The sequence below is a fragment of the Myotis myotis genome, unplaced genomic scaffold (genome assembly GCF_014108235.1).
Source record: "Myotis myotis isolate mMyoMyo1 unplaced genomic scaffold, mMyoMyo1.p scaffold_m19_p_11, whole genome shotgun sequence".
Taxonomy (NCBI): Eukaryota; Metazoa; Chordata; class Mammalia; order Chiroptera; family Vespertilionidae; genus Myotis; species Myotis myotis.
In genome coordinates, this window is record NW_023416315.1 from 60,083,317 (window position 1) to 60,089,022 (window position 5,706).

Below are 5,706 nucleotides of genomic sequence, written 5' to 3' on the forward strand. Positions count from 1 at the left end.
ATTGAGATCACGGAGGTAGGTCCAGCCCAGATGTGGATACAAATTCTAATTCTGATCTGGAAGCGACGTTCCCATCACTCTCTGCCCCCCACATCCCCCGGAATGGTGATTACTTACAGAAAAGAGGGGGCCCCCAGTAGGCATGGCTCACTGGTTGAATGTCAACCTATGAACCAGGAGGTCACAGTTCCATCACCGGTCAGGGCACATGCCTGGGTTGTGGCTCAATCCCAAGTGGGGGTGTGCAGGAGACAGTGGGTCAATTATTCTCTCCCATCATTGATGTTTTTATCTCTCCTTTCCTCTCTGAAATAAATAAAAATATATTTAAAAAATAATACTTTTGAAAGGAGGGGGATAGCAGAGTCTGCTAGGCACTTGGGCCTGTTGTTTTCTATGCCCTCCTCTACCTTTCCTCCAGGCACATGAGCTGCTTCTTCCCTCTTCTTCTGCTCCTGTGTACTGACTAGTTCCTGATTGCTGCTGGAACAAATTGCTGCACACGCAGTGACTTAAGTGGCACAAATGCATTATCTTATGCTTCTTAAGTCACACGCCTGGCATGGGTCTCACGGGGCTAAGCTGCAGGTGTCAGCGGCGCTGTGTTCCTTTCTGGAGGCTCTGGGGGGATCTTTTTGCCTTTTCTGGCTGCTTGCTTGACTCTTGGCCCCCTTCCTCCATTTCAAAGCCAACATCAGCTCATCTCTCTGACCTTTATTCTATCTAGAGCAGTGGTTCTCAACCTTGGCTGCACATTAGAATCACCTGGGAATCTTTTTAAAATCCTGATTTCTGGGCCTCATCCTCTGGAAATTCTGTTTCCTTATTACTAATGTTGTGGCCCCACCCCATAACAAAGAAACAGAATTTCCGGAGGATGAGGCCCAGAAATCAGGATTTTAAAAAAGATTCCCAGGAGATTCTAATGTGCAGCCAAGGTTGAGAACCACTGACTAGAGCCACATGCTGCTCTGACCACAGCCAGAGAGAGCTCTCTACTTTTACAGACTGGACTGGTTAGCTCAGGTCCACCAGGGTAATCCAGAATATTCTCTCCACCTCAAGGCCTTTAACTTGAATCACACCTGCAAAGTCCCTTTTGCCATGTAAGGTACCACATTCACAGGTTCCGGTCGTGAGCAAGTAGACATTTTTGGCGGGTAGGTGGGGGCATCATTTGCATACCACAGCATATGTAAATTGAAGACTTGTTCCTCAAATTCCTTTCATTCGGCCACGAGAAGTCAATGCCGTGGAACCTGTGTCTGTGAGCATCACTGCCAAGGTCTGTTCCAGCTGGGATGGGTGGGGAGAGAGGCCTATTGGAGCAGGGCTGGCTGGAGTCTCTTTCCTACAAGTAGTAATGCTGATGATAGTGCTGAACATTTGTATAGTGTTTTGTTGTTTTCAATGTGCTCTCAAAGACATAGTGAGAGTGGGTAGTATGCAGCTGGCTGGACAAATGCAAATTTGATCCATTTTGCAGAGGGAAAAACTGGGGCTCAAGACGGGCCAGGGATTTCTCCAGGGTGACTGATGGCATCATGACCAAAATTCAGCACTTTCCATCTGTAGTCCAGGGCTCTGCTCAGTCACACAGAGATGGTGAGAACAGCTCAGCTCAGATAAGAGCTCCACAGGGCATGGAACAGCAGGAAGCAGGGGACAGCATCAGCCTCAAACTCCCATCACAGTTCTCTGCTTTCTGGGCTTGTGGCTTGCTGGCCCAAGACGGGGTTTGTTTGCTCCCTTGTAGAGAAGGTTTATGTAGCACCAGTCACCACACGCCCTCACTGGGTCCTGCATGGTGTGATCGCCCACATGCTTTTACAGGCCACTGGTGAGCCTTTCTGCAGGCTTGTATTGTGACCAGCCTGGGAACTGAATCTGGGGTTTCAGGCTCAGCTTTCCTCTGACCAGCTGACTCTTGACCAGTGGCTCGAAGGACAGCCTCCCAAACATGGCAGATTGGATCTTTGTGAGTAGGCATAGCCTTGGCCCTGAGAATCTTCTGGGTTAGATGGCACTGACCTAGATGGATGCTGGTGAGCATGGAGGTAATGTGTCCACAGCATAGAAAATCATTGCTCCAGGCATCTCCTCCAAGGGGGACCCAGCTCTAACTTTGGTGTTACATCTGCACTTAGAGTTTGCAGGTATTTATGAGCACATGACGTGCTCATGTGTTGGGCACTCTGTCTGTATGCATCCTGCCTCTAACTAGCTTGTACCCCAGATTCACCCTCTGTCCCCACTTCTGCCTGGAAGCTTCAGCTGCTCATAACTAACTGTCCCAAGAAGCCATGGGGACGAGTGGGCTCTGGAGTCTGGCAGCAGTGGTCTTGTGCAGTTTACTTGTTTGAGTCCTAATGTTCTCACCTGTAAATTTGGATAGTGACAATCACATGTGTTTACTGATTATTTATTACTAGAGGCCCGGTGCATGAAATTCGTGCATGGGTGGGAGGGGGCTGCTCAGCCCGGCCTGCACCCTCTTGCAATCCAGGACCGCTGGCTCCTAACCACTCTGCCTGCCTGCTTAATCACCCCTAACCACTCGCCTGCCTGCCTGATTACGCCCCTAAAATTCAAGCTTCTTTTTTTTTATTTTTAATATTTATATTCCTTCTTTATTTTTATTTTAAAATTCAAGCTTCTTGAGAACACGAGGCATTTAACATTATTCCGTATTCCTTACAGAGAGCTAAGCATGGTAAACACAGCAAATACTTAATACTTATGGGCTTCTATACAAACATTTTTCAACCAGGAATGTTTTATTTTATTTTTTATTTTTTTTGAATTAAGAAACATTTCCATTTTTTATTCATAAAACTAATCCAAACAGCAACAATAGATATACAGAGCCACATATCAATAACAAACCAGGAAGTAAACAAAATATTCCAGAGACATCTTGAACAATTTTAAAGGAATACACACCAGGCTAAAAGCCTACAGCTAACCCGTGGTTACACAACAGGGTACATTTACTCCTGTATTTTCTCAGTAAGTTCTTCCTTACATTTGCCTTTCTCTTTTCCAACTTGTCGAGATTTGGCTTTGCGTTCAAGAATGTTTTTCTGGTCTTTGTCCAGGTTTAGCCTGGTGGTGACCACCGTGCTGGGGTGAACGCCCATGTGGACAGCTGTGCCGTTAGTCTTCTCACGCTGCACCCCTCGATGTAGATGACATGTCTCTTTCTGTACATCTCTACTACCTTGCGGATTTGCTGACCTTTGTAGTGTCTTCGAACCACCTGGACCTCATTGTCCTTGCGGATGGGCATGAAGCAGATATTGTACTTCTGCTGCAGCTCCTTGGAGAGCGGGGAAAACGTGATCTTGTGGCACATGTGCAAAGGGGCATTGAAGTGGCATTCGCGGTTTTTGCTGCAGTCCGAGGTCATAAAGGGGTTGAACTTTATGGTGACCATCTGGCACCGGAAGTGCTCCCCAACCAGGAATGTTTTAATAGGCAGCCTCCAAAAATTTGAACTGGAAAACCTAAAAGTAGAGTGCTCAGATTTCAGGCATCAGGTGCTATAGCAGGATTTCTATCCCAATTAAACTCTAATTCTGAACTCTCAATAGTCTGGACCAGCGGTTTGCAACCTGTGGGTCGCGACCCCTGTGGCGGTCGAACAACTCTTTCACAGGGGTCGCCTAAGACCATCCTGCATAGCAGATATTTACATTACGATTCATAACAGTAGCAACATTACAGTTATGAAGTAGCAACGAAAATAATTTTATGGTTGGGTCCTAACATGAGGAACTGTATTTAAAGGGCCTGAAGGTTGAGAACCACTGGACAAACTGCCCTTCACTATCTCCAAAGTTTCTTATTCATCACCATCCCATTTTCCTCCGCTTTAAAGCAAGTTAACAAACAAAACCTTTAATTCTGATCTTCCTTACCGCAAGGGAACAGCAAACCTCAATTGAAATAATTTCCCGCCAGAAGTCATGTCCAAATTCTGCGAAACTGAGGACTATAGGACTGACTGTGCACATGCGCAATAACAGGCTCATGTTGGGTGTGTCAGCATTTTGGAAAACCCTAACTTAACTCTGGTGCCGTGTCACATAGAAATTTTTTGATATTTGCAACCATAGTAAAACAAAGACTTATATTTTTGATATTTATTTTATATATTTAAATGCCATTTAACAAAGAAAAATCAACCAAAAAAATGAGTTCACGTGTCACCTCTGACACGCGTGTCATGGGTTCGCCATCACTGTAACTAGCGGCAGGCGCCCAGGCATCCTCCACAATCCCACAATCCTCTGGTCGCATACTTCCGGTTTTTCTAGCTTCTCCTTAAGTGGTGTTTCCTTCAGTGGCGTTGCGACGTCCAGGGCCTCTAGTTGGAGAGGATTTTTCTGTTTTGACTTTGATAGCTGTTTACTCTTTGGAATCAGTGAAGTTTCGGGAGTATTGCCGCTGCCATGAACATGTCGGTCCCAAGTGAACTCATGAAACAACCGCCCATTCGGTCCACTGCTGGCACCGTCCTGGTTCGCAAGGCGAAAGGTACTGTGCTGAGCTGTTTTCCAATCGGATCTTCCTCTTCCTTCCCCAGCACACTCCAAACCTACTCCTGGCAGACCTCCCCTACCCCACAGACCTTTAAGACCTAACCCCTATTTGACTTTCCCCCATCAAACTCACACCCTATCGCATTGCCTAGGGGTGCCCCTAACTGCTCCCTAGGGGGCGGGCCAGCCTGGGCGAGGGGACCTTGGTGTTCTGGTCTCTGGTTGTCCCAGTTGTTATGGAGTTATGGTAGCTGGCTTTATATACACTGAGTGGCCAGATTATTATGACCACCCCATCAGTACTTCGCTGGGCCACCTTTTGCCTTCAATACTGTGGCGATTCTACTTGGCATTGACTCCACAAGATGTTGAAAGGTGATGCGAGGAATCTGACACCATGCCTGATGAATAGCACTGTCCAGTTCTGTGAGATTTGATGGCGGTGGAACCAGCTGCCTGATGGCTCTTTTAACTTCGTCCCACAAATGCTCAATTGGATTGAAATCTGGTGATTGTGGGGGCCACCTAAGCAAGATAAAGTCTCCCTCATGTTCTTGAAACCACTCCTGCACAATACCAGCACTGTGGCATGGCGCATTGTCTTGTTGGAAGAAGCCATCAACATGTTGGGATATGTCATCAACATGATAGGATGACCTTGATCAGCAATGATACTTAGGTATGTTGTGCTATTCAGACGTTTATAATGGTCTGGCCCTCTAGCAACTTCAGTGTAAAATTATGGCTAATTTGCCTGCAAACATCAGGTGGTCATAATAATCTGGCCACTCAGTGTATATACAGATGTGTCAGGAACTGGTCAAATTGAAGTGAAGTGCACTTTTTCAGCATAGCTCATCTAATCCTCACAATGACATTATGGGGGTTAATTTTATGTATCAACTTGGCTAGGCTATGGTGCTCAGTAGTTTTTGTCAAACCCCAGTCTAGATGTCACTGTGATGGTATTGCTTAGGTGAGAGTGCATTTAAATCTGTAGATGGTGAGTAAAGCCGATTACCCTTCATAATATGGGTGGGCCTTATCAAATCAGTTGAAAGACTTAAAAGAAAAGATGGAGGTGCCCAAAGAGGAAGGGATTCTGCCTTCAAACTGCTCTTAAACTCAAATTTGCGATATCAGCTCCTGCCAGAATTTCCAG

The 5,706-nt window shown here is 46.1% G+C and overlaps 1 pseudogene; it reads right to left on the bottom strand.

Annotated features, from left to right (window-relative positions):
* Nucleotides 1–2,990: 2,990 nt before the first annotated feature.
* On the bottom strand, nt 2,991–3,436 carry LOC118665778 (annotated as a pseudogene).
* Nucleotides 3,437–5,706: the final 2,270 nt, after the last annotated feature.